Source organism: Gorilla gorilla, chromosome 2 (genome assembly GCF_029281585.2).
Source record: "Gorilla gorilla gorilla isolate KB3781 chromosome 2, NHGRI_mGorGor1-v2.1_pri, whole genome shotgun sequence".
Taxonomy (NCBI): domain Eukaryota; kingdom Metazoa; phylum Chordata; class Mammalia; order Primates; family Hominidae; genus Gorilla; species Gorilla gorilla.
Window position 1 is genome coordinate 80,949,360 of NC_086017.1, and position 15,842 is coordinate 80,965,201.

Below are 15,842 nucleotides of genomic sequence, written 5' to 3' on the forward strand. Positions count from 1 at the left end.
GGAGCCCATCTCGCCCTGTCTCCAGACAGACAGATGATATGGTGACTCAGAGACTACTTCTGGGCAAGGAAATGTCCCATCAGTGATAAACCTGGATAAACTACATATGCCCAGGCCACTTTGGTTAATTCTAAACTCCTGTGGTCCTGTGTACTTGCCCTGTGTTTGGGATTCAGGAAGAACTGGAACTTCCATAAGTGGAATATAATATAAAATGTTAAAACCAATAGTAACTCAGAAGACTTCGTTAAAACCATTTATTAATCACTGTGAGCACCAGGTCATTTTAGAAAAGCTGAATAAGAAAGGCCAACAAAAAAATTTTGGATTGTGGGTGTTTTAACAGTCTCATGCAGTTGTCATAATCTGAACACAAATTCCAGCCCTCATTGTACAGAGGAGGAAACTGAGGCTTAGAAAAGCAAAGTGATTTCTCCCAAGAATTAAACATGGCCAGGTGCAGTGGCTCATACTCATAATCCCAGCACTTTGGGAGGCCAAGGCAGGAAGACTGCTTTGAGGTTTGAGACCACCCTGGGCAACATAGTGGGACTCCGTCTCCAAAAATACACACACACACACACACACACACACACACACACACTTAGCCACGTGTGATGGTGCATGCCTATAGTCCCAACAACTTGGGAGACTGAGGTGGCAGGATCACTTGGAGACCAGAAGTTCAAGGCTGCAGCAAGCTGTGATCGCACCACTGCACTCCAGCCTAGGCAACAGAGCAAGAAACTGTCTTAAAAAATAAAAAATAAAATAAAAAAATAAAACATACTACAGGCTTCCAAGAGGAAGCAAATACTGGATAATTATAGAAAAAGAGAAGCCATAATAATATAAAATGAATACCTGTGGTGGGGGGGGAGGGGATATTGAGGGGTAAGCCAACGTTTAAGGAAGAGTAAAGGAAATGCTAAATACCATACTTTAAAAATATTTTTGATGCCCACATCCTAACACCCACAACAGATACAGCTCTTGTTCAAACACCACATATTAAGAAACCTGTCAGTTGCTAAATGAGTCCATTGTGCAGCTGGCTGTGCACTTAAGAACAGATTACTATGATCCCACACCAAACTCTAACCACCAAATAACACACCTGGGACTAAAATCATGTATTATATTTGGTTCTGCTGAGCCTTAGCCTTGAACACAGAAGAAAGTGAAAGGTTTTACTGCCCATTCAGAGCTGAGAATGGAGATAAGATGTATTAAAGGAAGAGTCAGGAGGAGCGTCTCCTCAGGACATTATTCCACACACTGATGAATGGCCCTGTGGTGAGACAGATACAGCAATGGTCCCTGGCCCACATGGTCCTCAGTTCCAACGAAAGGCCTGCTTTGCCAGAAGCTGCTTGGAAATAACTAGAGAAAGGATACGAGCATGGGGTGAAAAATCAACTGTGTGATCAGAGGCCAAAACCTTAATTCAAGTTTGCTGTCTTCTTCTGAACAACACTTGTGTTAACACAACACACATTTTCTTTCCCCTTTCCAATTAATTTAATGGAGTATCCAGGACATATTCTGAAATGACAGAACTTAAAGAGATTCAACCAACTGATTCCATTGCTGGAGAGAAAAAGCTAAAGCAACAGGAATACAAAATGTAAGCCCAGTAACATGCCTGATGGCCTACTCAGGGAAGCGCGCCTCCCCAGAAGGAGGACTGCTTTAAGTATTTCTCCAAAGAATGGCAATGGGGCAGCCAATTAGAGTTACTAAATTGCAACAGCAATGCCCCATTCCTGAGATCTGGGGATTTGTCTCCAAGGAACCACCATTCTGTCTTGATTTAAGCGGTGCTTTTACTTAAAAATATAAATTAATACATCATCCATCTACAGGGAGCTAAGGCAGTTAGCTCCATATTGATATTGTTTATGTCACTGTTATGCGTATGTTGACAATGAAGCTAATTATGTTGTTTTTCTTCTGTGCCTGCAAGTTTGGCCAAGGGAAAATACTGAGTTCTCACTGTTCCATAGGAGTTTAAATTCCCCTTAATGCATCTTCCAAATTGCCATTTGCATTTTCATGTAATGCAACATTTTATAATGCCATTGCTTCTGGTTAATTTGTATATACACAGTGTGACATGTCAACATTCAGGTGACTTATAAGTATGATGAGCTATGGAAAACATCAACCTAAAAACAAATCCCTTACTCTAAAAGCATTCATAAGCATCAGAGGTAAACAAAATCATGACAGAAAAGAAAAATGACAACATCCTTTCCTAACTCTGCATTTGACAGTAATAAATTACCCTCTCTCATTTATGATAAAACTATAATCCCCTGTTTTAACATAATGTAAAATTTGTTAATGGACTGCTTCTGCCATGGGGTTAGAACAGATTACACTGAAGTGTGCAAAGTTCTTGAAAAGGTACATGTTTTGGGGCAGTAGAGCATGTCCCAAACTGCTGTACCCTTCAGATATCAGGGGGAAAACATCACTGCCACAACCACCACCAAGTGTAATTTGTTATTTCCCTCCCGAAGAGTAACAGTATTTTTGGCCCACCCACAGGCAAACCCTCGATTTTTAAGAATAACCAGAAATGGGGCACTGAAGGGGAAAGAAAAGATGGCTCTTGGGGAATGAGATTACATTTTAATTTTTTTTAACGTTTAATTACGTAGAAATCGCTGAATATCAGATAAAGGCAACTGACCACCTTTATTTAGTACAGTCAGCTTTTCCAGAGATCTGTGGTGTGCAGCAGGCCTGCAAAGAGGCAAAGGGAGCGTGTCCCATCCTGCCCTCAGAACAATGCTCACACATCTTCCTCCCATGCAACACCACCCTCCTCTGACCCTAGGTTGACACACCCTCATGTCAAAACCTTCTTTACGCCTGCCCTCTGCTGGCAAGCCTGCCAGGATTAGGAAATTTTGACTACTTCAACTTATTCAAAAGACAACTTTTAAAGCCAGACAGAGAAAGGACATGTAATGAACTATTAACTGGAATATATAAATTAAGACATTTAAACAAAATGGGGGGATAAAGGGGGACACCCCTAGTGAAATATGGCACTTTTAATGTAAAAATGCACATTCGTCTATTCTATTGCCTCCTCGCTCACAGCAGGGGAGTGCCAAACTCGATATTTTAGCTCGCCTAAGAGAACAACCTGTATTACTGTTGGGCATCTTGCCTTCTTTTGCTCACTCTCCGGGGAGAGCATGTCGGCGCATTTTCAATAAAACACCTTCTTGGCAGTAATGGGCCACTGTTCCCATTTCAGTGGTCCCTAAGGTTTCACGATGCAGTATATTTGGCTGACTCGCAGTTCGAGTTTTCTTCTGGCATTCCTAAGATCCAAAAAACGGAAGAGAAAAAGCAAAAGAAGAGTACTTGCTTATCCTTTGTTTCAGTAAGAAAACAGTCAACTTTGAGACTGATTAGCTGGTAGGACTTACACAAAACAAGGGCACTCTCGGGCCCTCTCCCCTGCTACGGGAACCCTCCGCGCACGTGTGGGCCAGACTCCCAGCTGAATCAGGGCTCTGGGCATTAGGGGGTAAATTTCTGCAGCAGCGTGCTGGGGTTTAACAGTGCAGCTCCTGTCAGTGTCAATGGGAAGCACAAGGCCTGTACAAATCCCTGCATACCATTTCAAAAATATATCTCCAAGACGGGAAAATGAAGCTTAGCAGTTGCAACCTCAAAAGCATTCAGGAAGTAGCACTCTTGACAGCGCTTTAGATGCCGAGTAAATGCTCTTATAAAGAACACCCAATCCAGCCGACAATAAATCTTACACCGGGGAAGCCGGCACAGGGCTGTGGAATCCCCTCCAAGATAATTGCCTTCCACACTGTGTGGCATAGAAGCTGCTACACAGAAAACATTTTCTGGGGCTCTGCGCTCGCTATGGCTTGCTTTTCTTTCCTTAATAGTCACCAATTACACAGACACTCACACCCTGTCTTTAAGAGTGACCATATAAAAGTCTCAAGGTTTGTCTCCTTTTCTAGGAAAAAAAGGTTGTAAGGCCAGTTCTAGTGGGGAGCGGGTGGGAGAGGGAGGTTGACAAGAGAGGGTGTGTTTAAGAACTCAGGAATGGAATCTGACACAGGCATCCAGGTGAGCAACCCTGGGTGTCTCCACTTTCCAGTCTTTGACGGTTCATGTAGTTTCCAGACAGCTCCAAGTACTGGGGCTCATCTACAGGCCGCTGAAGCGGTCAGCACATCTTTTCTAGTCCACAGTGGCCTCAAGCAGGCTGTTTAACTCTGAGATAGTACAGGAGTACTACATATGACTTAGGATTCTATTAATGACTTTGTCAGGAATAATAGTGTGATTGTGGGCAAGTCACGTCACCTCTCTGCGCCTGCACATTTCAGCTAAACAAAGAGGAAGATGGATGAGATCTCTCTATAATTTCTTTTTTTCTTTTTTGAGATGGAGTCTCGCTCTTGTTACCCAGCCTGGAGTGCAATGGCGCATCTTGGCTCACTGCAACCTCTGCCCCCTGTGTTCAAGCGATTATCCTGCCTCAGCCTCCCAAATAGCTGGGATTACAGGCACCTGCCACCACGCCTGGCTAATTTTTGTATTTTTAGTAGAGACAGTGTTTCACCATGTTGCCCAGACTGGTCTCAAACTCCCGACACCTCAGGTGATCCGCCTGCTTCAGTCTCCCAAGGTGCTGGGATTACAGGCGTGAGCCACTGCGCCCAGCCTCTGTAGTTTAACAACAACAACAACAACGACAACAACAACAGCTATCATTACTGGTATCCTTACACCTATCATGTACCAAGTGCATATTTTACATTAGCAAAAGACTAATCTCTAGGTATTTTCTGCTTGCAATTAGGATCCTATGTAAAACTACCAGAAATAGGGCTGGGTGCAGTGACTCATGCCTGTAATCCCACTGACTCAGGAGGCCGAGAGAGGAGGATCACTTGGGGCCAGGAGTTCAAGACCAACTAGGGCAATGTAGCAAGACCCTGTCTCTAAAATATTTTTAAAAATTAGCCAGGCATGGCATGCATCTGTAGTCCTAGCTACTCCGGAGGCTGAGGCAGGAGGATCGCTTGAGCCCTGGAGGTTGAGGTTGCAGTGAGCCCTGATCAGTCATTGCACTGAACTCCACAGCCTGGGCAACAAGAATGAGACCCCATCTCTACAATGAATGAATGAATGAATGAAACCAGAACCACCAGAAATATGGATTAAAATTATAAATAGGATTTCAATGCTCAATAATCTCGAACACTGTCATGTCTACAATGAGTCAGGGAACAACAACCAAAAAAATGTTTTTTGGGAAACAACCCAAAACCTTTACTGGGACATTCTCTAGGTCACAAGCCCTATGAAACATCAACAACTTGTAGTACATACAGTAAGTCACATACATGCTTTAAGACTTGGTGGATTTAGTTGAGGGGGGTCAGATGAAGACTCTAAAACAACTTGACTTCTAAACATATTTATGTTTTTGTGTGCTTGTGACTTTTTCATCCTCTTCCTTAACCACTTTGGTTCTTTTATTTCAACCATGCCTGCTTTCACCAAAAAAGATTTCTGAATATCCAACCCAGCCTCCCAAACCACTTGCTTGCTTCTGTTGGTTGCATATTGGAAAGGAGAAATGAGTTTTAAGCATCAGGTGGTTGCTACTGATAGGGGGTGCCTTTTCCATCTCAGATTGAAGCCACAGCTAAGGTTTAGATTGGCTTGCAAGGGACATTTGGAAGAAGAGTAATCTCACAGAGACATCAGACCCCTTTTGTATTAACAGTTCAATAAAGTCTTGAGAAAATGCGTACAGAAATGTAGTCTAGCCTGCAGGCCAATTATTTATTTTTTTATTATTTCAAATGGCATTTCATCCTTCATGAGGAAAAGCAGTAGATGAAGCAGGAAGCTTTCAGGTCATACAGAACTTCCCTCTTTTCAAACAAATAAGGCATTGTGTGTTTGAACAATAGGAGGAATGTCTAATTGATCTTAATTAAATTCAGCGAGGTCCAATTTTTGAGATGGGTCAGAACACATCTAAGTAATGTCACAACCCAACAGGCCAGACCTTTGAAATCAGGGCGCGCTGTGGTTAACTGTTCTCTGACACCCTTTTTCATCCATTCACCCATCGCACTGGGCTACTAACTTATTCTTCCCTCTGACTTTGTTCTCTGCTTACCCCCTTCTCTATACCTCATGTGAATCCTGACCTCTTCCTGCCTTGGGGCTTATATTTTAACAGCAGCAACAGCAATCCCCCTTATCTCTGAAGTCTGCAAAGCCCTGTCAACATTCTTACGACAAGCTATGAAACAAGAACCTATAACCTCCACTGCACATAGAGAAGGCTACCTGGAGTTTGAAGCAGAAGAGATGTGAGTTTGAATCCAGTATTTGTTACTCATCAGCAATGTAGGTGAGTCACAAAAGTTTATATTATCCGCATTTCCTCATTTGTAAAGTGGGAATGATTATCTGCCTCAGAGTAGATAGATGTTTCTGTTATTATTTTCTGAGGGGGTGTCAACTTCTAAATTAATGTCTCCTGATTTGAGAGCACTGGTGTGAATATTTGATCCAATGTATCGCAAGTACACAGTGTCTAGCAAACCCTCCAATGTTGTTCACAGTTGGGGGACTCGTCTGAGGTCCTTTGGCTGGTGAATGGAAGAGCTGGGATGTGACTGTGTCCTCCAGGGCTCAGTCTCTTGCATTAGGGACCCTCTTCATTTGCTGGTTACAGAGCTTGGGCAACTTTGAGACAATGCTAAGATAACAAGGACCAGAGCCACTCATGAACAGGGAGGTGCAGGAAATCCTCTAAAGAAGCCACCAATCACAAACTGGGAAGCACGTACTGTGACCCTGGCACAGGATTTGACAAAGAAAGGGAAAATGAGGGAAGGGTTGGTGCCTGGTAACAAGATGGCTGAGAAATACAGCAGTACTTATGGGAATGTGTGATGCATTTGGCATTTCCTATAGAAGTGCTTAATCCTCCAAACAACCCGATGAAGTAGGTATTATTGCGCCCACTTAACAGACAGATAAACTGAGGCTCTAAGAGCTTACATTATTATTATCATTATTTTGAAATGGAATCTCGCTCTGTCACGCAGGCTGGAGTGCAGTGGTGCGATCTTGGCTCACTGCAACTTCTGCCTCCGGGTTCAAGCGATTCTTCTGCCTCAGCCTCCCCAGTAGCTGGGACTACAGGTGCCTGCCTCCACGCCCGGCTAATTTTTGTATTTTTAGTAGAGACAGGGTTTCATCCTATTGGCCAGGCTGGTCTCAAACTCCTAATCTCAGGTGATTCACCCACATAGGCCTTCCAAAGTACCGGGATTACAGGCGTTGAGTCACTGCACATGGCCAGCTTAAATTATTTAATCAGTATCTTGAAGCCGGTCAGTGGGGTGTTGAGACTTGAATGACTCCAAAACAAGGCTTCTAATCCCATATGCCAATCTGGAGACTAGGCTTGGGGGTAAAACTAAGCCTAGAAGAACAAAGAGGCTGGTTCAGTCTTACTCCCATGGAAAATAAATGTGACCAAGTGTCACCGATTAGTCAGCATGAATGGAAGCTAAAATAACACAAAGTTAAAATTCTGATGTTCTCTTTGATTCTTACAGGAATCCACAGTGACAACCCACAACTGGGCTGGCTGGATGTGGGAGTGGGAACATCGAGGGAGTGAGACCAGGGGCTCATGCATTCTTTTTGAGTTACTTCTCCTTGATTAAGCAGTTTCTTATACTCCCATCTCCACTGCTGGAAAGAGAAACAGACAGACAGACACCGATGATCTTCTCTCATCTCCTTCTGACACATGACTGAGCACCAGGCAGAGGCCAGCAGCCTCAGTGCCTGAGTTCTCCTGGTAATACACAGTGTCTCAGATGTAAACATGAAACATCAGGGTGGTGGAGCTTATTTGGTCTCTAATCATAAAAGGCAAGGAGAGAATTCAGCATGGTGACTCTGGAGAGACACTGCCATTGGTTCTGATCCTGGTGGTACTATTCTCTGGCTGTACATTTAGTAAATTGCTAGTTTCTATAGACTTCAGTTTCCTCATCTATAAAAAAGAACTAATCTTAGTACTTCACCCACACAAGGTTTAAATGAGATAAAACAGATCAGTGGCTGGCACACAGTAAGCACTTAAAATGCTTCCTAATGTATCATTATTACTATTACTACATACCACTTTTCCTTCAATGTCTTCCTTTTGCTATAATGAAATTACAGAATCCAAAACTTATTTTAGTTTCTTAGACTTCTTATTTTTTTGTGCTGCAGGTACTGTTGATCCTTACTCCAAAATTTAACTCAGCAGTGGCAGATCCTTCAGCCAAACAATGGAAGAAGACATTTGGTTGTTTTGTTTTTTAACCAGGGTCACTAGACCAAGAATCATCTACAAGAGGCAAAATAGCAGTCCCACTTAAATCTCTAGGTTGTGGTGTGCTATATACCCCAGCCAGTTCATCACTTGCATGTGGTGAAGGAGTATGGTGATTTGCTAAACACTGAGCTCTCAAGGACCCACTGGGTTTTTTTTTTTTTTTTTTAAACAAATAGGGTCTAACTCTGTCACCCAGACTGGAGTGCAGTAGCACAATTATGACTCACTGCAGCCTCAACCTCCTGGGCTCAAAAGATCCTCCTGCCTTAGCCTCCCCAGTAGCTGGGACCACAGGCATGAACCACCAGGCCTGGCTAATTTTTTATTTTTCTTTTTTGTAGGGACGGGGACTCTGTATGTTGCCTAGGCTGGTCTCGAACTCCTGGGCTCAAGCGATCTTCCTGCCTTAGCCTCCCAAAGTGCTGGGATTACAGGAGTGAGCCATTGTGCCAGGCAGGCCCTGCTGAGATATTCTAAGGAGGGGTCTCTGCCCCAAATGTCAAGAACAATGAACTGTAGGTTGACCAACATGAGACCTAATGTATGGAATCTTCGGCCTATATTTTTTCAATGTTTTGTTACTCACGGTGGAGCCTGTCTCCAGAAAGGCTGGCTTTCAATGTAGTCCCAGCCACCCTGGCTCCAGAGAGGGCTCAGCTTGCACCCAAATAGCATCATGGTTTAACAGGCTGACTTTAAGATTATTTTTCAAGTTCCCAATACGCAACTAACTCGAAGGAAGAAATGGAAATCTCTTTTCTTTTCTTACCATCATTTGATCATTTGATCATTTGCTGAATTAACAAATATGTAAAATACGCAGACATCAGAAAAGAAGGGCTCCTACCTTGGCCTCAGGGGGAAAAGAGAACTTCTAGAATAAGACAAGAGTTATGCTGAAGATGAAAGGATAATGCTCTGCCGTAGGGAGATGGGCAGGCAGGACCGGGAAGGGCATCTGAGCTACTGGAATGGCACGTGCCAACATTCATATGGCAGACAACATGAGTCAGAATACCAGAGAATGTGAAGGATTTGGTGTGGCTGGGGTGATTATAATTCATGCTCCAGCTCCCTTCCTTTGAGATGAATAGTTTTTCTTCTTTTTCTCAATTTCACCTGTATTTCCTATCTCAAAAATGTACTTATCTCTTCCTCTTCTCCTTCTTCCTGTTTTGAGCATGGTCTCCGTTCTTCTTTATCCATGTCATGGCCATGATTAACATGATCTCATCCAGCCTTGACCTCAGCTGGGTCAAACACACATACATAGTTTTCCTCCAAGTTAGCAGAGTTTGGTGTTCTTTACTCCTATCCTGGCACGCTCTCAACTGTGATTGCTAAGCTTCTAAGCCAGAGATGTTTGAGTCAGTGGATCTCTAATATGTCTCTGGATTTTTTGAAGGGCTAATCTAACATTCACACAGGGATTGGGAACACATAAAGTTATGGAGCATGGGCTCATGGGTTAGATATTTCAGTCACCAAGTGTTTAAATAATATCACATCAGACATAGTTATCTTATTATACAATTAAGTAGAACAAAGCTTGAAGAGAGCTCACATCCAAGCAGGGGCAAACTTCTAAAACATCAAGGACTTGTATGCTAATCCTTCTTAGATGTCTAGAAGAGGAAATAGAACTCTAACAAAAACGGCATAGTCAAGGCTACCACTGACCTTTCACATGTCACTCCCATTCTGCAGCAAGGTGTCAATCCCTGAACCCTGAGGTCTCTTTTTAGTGCACTCTCTCCTAAGGCAGCCTCGCTGTACTGGAGTGAAGGTAGCTCTTGTTAATTTTTATTTACTTGTTCCTTATGAACTAAGTGGGGAGTGGGGGAAAGACAGCTAAAGACCTGTTTATAGTACAGTGAAACTGAATGTCATGAAAAGGAGCCAAGTCTAAACAAAAAGTATTCCTCTGTTAGGCAAAATTATCCTTTTTAACAGGAACGCACATACACACGAGGAGAAGAGGTCACCAACCTAGCCATCTTCCCAACCATGGCACTAAATTTGGGGTGTTCCCACTTCCCTGACTTCCTACAGCATTCACACTCTGTGCTAGTCACTTCATCATTCCATTACATATTGAACTGGCTCATCAAACGCCGTTGTACATAACCCTGTACATACCGCTCGTCAACAAAGATTTCATGAACTTATAAACAAATGAATAAACCAACGAATGAATGTTTTCTATTTTCTCTTCTTTGCCTTACTCCCCCTCTCACTTCCTCCCCTCCTGAGATGCATTTATGTTTCCTGTGCATATTTTTTTTTTTTTTTTTGAGATGGAGTTTCACTCTTGTTGCCCAGGCTGAGTGCAATGGCGTGATCTCGGCTCACCGCAACCTCCGCCTCCCGGGTTCAAGCAATTCTCCTGTTTCAGCCTCCCAAGTAACTGCGATTATAGGCATGCGCCACCACGCTTGGCTAATTTTGTATTTTTAGTAGAGACAGGGTTTCTCCATGTCTGTCAGGCTGCTCTCGAACTCCTGACCTCAGGTGATCCGCCTCCCTTGGCCTCCTAAAGTGCTGGGATTACAGGCATGAGCCACCCTGCCCAGCCTCCTCTGTATATTGTCTCTAAACTGTAAGCTCTGAGAGATGAATTGTGTGCTCTTTCTTCTTTCTCCACCTGTGGTGCATTTCACATAGTGTTAAGGAAAAAGTAACTAAGTCCTTGCTAAATAATAGCATCTCTATAGGTAAGATGAATATTCAATGAGAAGCATCCCTATATTGCCATGTTTAGGGACTAAAATCTTTTGATGACAATTTTATGACTGAGTGACCTCATCACATGCAAAAAGTGCATTTGTACACAGCAATCAATGATTAGACTCTTCGAAAATTAAAAAACAAAACAAAGCTGGGTACAAACCATGATTCAGAGATTACACAAATAATAAATGTCATTTTATGGCTGTGAGTAAACTTGAATGACTTACCCTAATAAAACTGTACCTACTAAAGGTAGACAGCTATTCCAGGGTTTTAAAAAATCATCTGTTTTTCATTTCTCTTGCTAAATTTTGTTAAATGAAAAGAATCCTTCTGAATGGACATAAGACTGGAAGGGCACGAAAAGCAGTTTTTCTAAACTGCTACCAATACCAGCACATCCTGCAACTAGATAACGTTGCCCAAGGAGCTTCCACTTCATTTTGTTTTGCCTCCAAAGGCTCTTCACTGATGCAGCTAAGAAAGAGGAGGAGGAGGAAAGACCCACAGGAAGACTGCAGCCCAGACTTCATTGGAGCCACTAGTCATAAATAGTGGCAACTTTAACCCTTCTCCTTGGAAGCACAAGAGCTAGTTTGACCTTTGCTTCTCTTTCGTTACCTGGATTCTGGGAACTGCAGACTTAAGAACCAAGTTCATCCCACCAGTGGATGCTATGGAACTCCTGCACTATAACAACTCCCCCACTTCCTACCATGCCCACTCATGGTTTGGTTTTGCCCCTTCCTGCTAAAGTCCTAAATAGGTTCTGGTTTTGTTTAAAGCATGCAGCCAGCATTTGGTAAGGGACAGGCAAGGCCACCCACTCTGTCTTGCCCCTGCGCCCCTCCAAACAGAGTGCCCAGAAATGAGCATGGTGGGACAGGTGTCTGCCCCTCTAGTCCAGAGGAGGACAGCAGCCCAACTCCTCATTATTCTATTAATACAGTCTGAATTCTTTGCCCCTGCCCCCCACCTAGGTCTCAACTGGCTCCTACTGGTGTTACAATCATCCCTCACTAATTGTCACATGAACCGCTGTTAAGTTAGAGCTCTTCACTCTACACTAGTACCATGGTATGGGCTTTGCATTCATGCCCATTAACGATCTTTTTTTCATTTTGATCGAGAACTTCAGCCTGCTGAGACTTTGTTCTAAAAAAATCTTGATTCTTCATCTCAGCATATTAACTCTTCCCCATCCTCCCTCGACACACACAATTTCTATTATCTCTAAATTTCTTGGATCATATTCATCTGAGAGATATTGTGATCAGTTTTCTAAATGTGTGCATTCCAATGTTTCACAACATCTAAACTGGGGTGCTATTGTTATTATTTGACAATTAAGAAGACCTGTTCACATCAGGGCTTATTCTCACGGATCAACCGCTCCAGGTTGTCGGGTTATTCCCACTTATTACCTGTACCAAGAGAGGTCCGACCCTGCCTCCTCCTGCCACCTTCACTCAGCACCCAGCACAGTGCCTGCCTCTCAGCAGAGGCTTCATTGACAAAGGTTTTTGAATGCATAGATGAGCGAGCTTACTTAATCTTTATCATAATCCTATGAAGATTCTGTTTTCAGTCTACATTTTATAGATGAGAAAACTGAGGTCTAGAAACTTAAATAACTCACTCAGAGTTAGGCACCTGTTACACAGAACCAGCATTTAAAAATAATGCCTAGAAAGTATAAACAACATGCACAAGACATGCCAATTGCTCATTTCAGAGCAGGACCCCCAAGTCAGGTCTTGTGCTTCTCTTTCTTGTGAATCACTAGTGTGGACCATACCTCTCCAATCACCTCTCCTACCAGCTTTCTGTTTCTCTTTTCTGCAGAAACAGACATAGCTAAAGAAATTTCCAAATTAAAACCTGGCAATGGTTTCTATATTCTTGTTTCCTAAACCTATAAATCAACACTGTCTAAACAGGTCATAAATGTTCCTCAGCAATATAATGGGAAAAGTTCTGATTTATAGTGCCGGTGGAATAATTTTAAATAATTACATAAGAGTTTTGAAAAAATGCAATTAACACCTTTAGAAGTTTTTTGAGATGAAAATGAATCTCTGGAGATGACTGTTCCCATACATAAAGATAGCCAGTTAAAAAATAAAAATAAAGCTACAAGATGCAACTGTGTCTGAAAGATCCTATGGAGACAGAGAATAGGAGCTACTATTTACAATGGGAATTCACTAGCGTGACCACATCAATAAATGTTTAACTTTGTCTCATTATTACACGATAACAACACAATCATCAAATGTACTATTGAACATTGCAATTAAATCACCAAATAAACATCTTATTTCTATTCAGCCCCAGCTGATGGCTTTCTGCCTCTGTACTACTTTGACACATCCTACCACAATGTCCTTTGGAACACTTCAAATCCACCTACCTGCTCTTGCAAATCTGGCCAATGTTCTTTCCTTCCTCTTTCTCTTCATTTGTGATTCATCTCCTTCAGAATCCAACCTTCTACAGATGAAGTCACTCCAAGCAACCATCCTTAACCCTAATTTCCCTGGGTATCAAAGAAAGTCTTACCATCTCTGAATTTCCTTCTTCTGGCTTAGCAAGCAGTAGTAGTTATGATTTTGCTCAATGAACCCATTTCTCAAGCGCACTTAAGATACTAACCTTTCTCTTTTGTCTCTCACTGGGTGATCTTCACTTTGGCCCATTCTACCAGCACTTTGTCTGAAACCTTTACCTCCACAGGATTTGCAACTCTGAAAGTGGCAGAAGGAGGCAACCTCCGACTAAACTAATTTTTAAAGTATATACTGCTTAACGCTAAGTGTTCTGCATTTGTGTCCAGGTTTACCTTGGATACGACACTAAACAATAATGAAGCAGAACTTGACTTTCCTCAGGGCTCCTTCAGATCCCGTGGGAATCTGAAAAGTGTTCTAACACTCCATAATTCAAAACTGAAATGGCCCAAGGTATCTCCCCAGTTCTTTCCAGCACTTGTACTCAGCTCAGTAATTACACAAAGAGAACCCTCAGCCATTATCCTGGTCATCAGAATTAAGAAAAAGACACAGAATCATAGAAACTCTGATCTGGAATAGATTTAGCGATCATCTTAATCCCACCCCCTCACTTTCCAGATAAGGAAACTGATGCCACGGAGGGAAACATGAAGAGCCAAAGGTCATACCTCTAAATAGTTACAGGCAGAACCGAGACCAGAACCTAAAACCTGCGACTCCTTATTAAGCATTCTTTCCATTGCTTCACGCCACCAGACAAGGAAGATACATGAGGAACCACAAAACTAAAATAATCAGCCTCCAACACTTAGAACTGCTTTGGTTGGGGGATACATAGGGAGAAAACAGTCTTTCTGTATTTGTTGGAAGGAGCAGTGCTTTTTATTTCCACTACAAATTATGAATGAAAAATACAACTAAGTATTACTCACCAAAGGCACAAGACAAGATTTAAGTCATCTTCCATGGTCACTCACATTTCACTTGTCTACTATGTAGCTAGATTTTGTCATTAACCCAGGGCTGAATTGTCCAACAGTGTACACAGTAGTCACACATGGCTATTTAAATTTAAATGAATTACACTTAAATAAAATAATTTAGTTCCTCTAACATATTATCCACATTTGAAGTGCACAATAGCCAATGTGGCCAGTAACTACCATGCTGCAAAGTGCAGACATAGAATAGACAGTGCTGCGCTGGGCACAGTGGCTCACGCCTGTAATCCCAGCAATTTGAGAAGCTGAGGTGGGCAGATCACTTGAGGTCAGGAGTTTGAGACCAGCCTGACCAACATGGTGAAACCTCATCTCTACTAAAAATACAAAAATGAGCTGGGCGTGGTGGCACACGCCTGTAATCCCAGCTATTCAGGAGGCTGAGGCAAGAGAATTGCTTGAACTTGGGAGGCAGAGGTTGCAGTGAGCCGAGATTGCACCACCGCACTCCAGCCTGGGCGACACAGTGAGACTCTGTTTAAAAAAAAGAAAAAAAAAAAGAATAGATGGTGCTGATGTCTAGAACATACTAGTCTGTGAAATGGGCATCATATGAAAGCCACCACATAAATTATAAGTTTGTAAACAACACACGTTCTCACTCGTAAGTGGGAGCTGAACAACAGGAACACATGGACACAGGGAGGGGAACATCACACACCGGGGCCTGTCAGGGGGTGGGGGGTAGGGGAGGGATAACAATAGGAGAAATACCTAATGTAGATGGCGGGTTGATGGGCGCAGCAAACCACCAGGGCACATGTATACCTATGTAACAAACCTGCACGTTCTGCACATGTAACCCAGAACTTAAAGTATAATAAAATAAAAAAAAAAAGAAAACAACAACAACAAAAAAACAGACAAAAATTGTAAGTTTGTTATATAAACTTTTTGCAGTAACAAGGGACTGCAGAAATATTCTAGAGCAACTTTTTCTGGTTTCTAATGAAGGAACTGAGTCCTAAAACATTTATTTATACTGCGCTCCCAATCCAGGTTTGGGATTAAACGTCGAATTGTCCAAATCTAGGAAGTGATTTTTCCGCTAACCAGCTGACTGGCTAAACAATATGGCTAGCAATATGATATGGCTCACCTCTTTAAGATAAGGAGCAAAATGTCTATATAGCACTTACTCCTCCATCTTCTAAAAGGAACCTGAGTGGCAACAAG

The 15,842-nt window shown here is 42.5% G+C and overlaps 1 protein-coding gene across 30 annotated transcripts in view; it reads right to left on the reverse strand.

Moving 5' to 3' along the window:
- FOXP1 (forkhead box P1) overlaps nucleotides 1–15,842 on the reverse strand; it is a 630,459-nt gene that overhangs the window by 112,202 nt on the left and 502,415 nt on the right. The gene's annotated exons all lie outside the window — the stretch shown is intronic.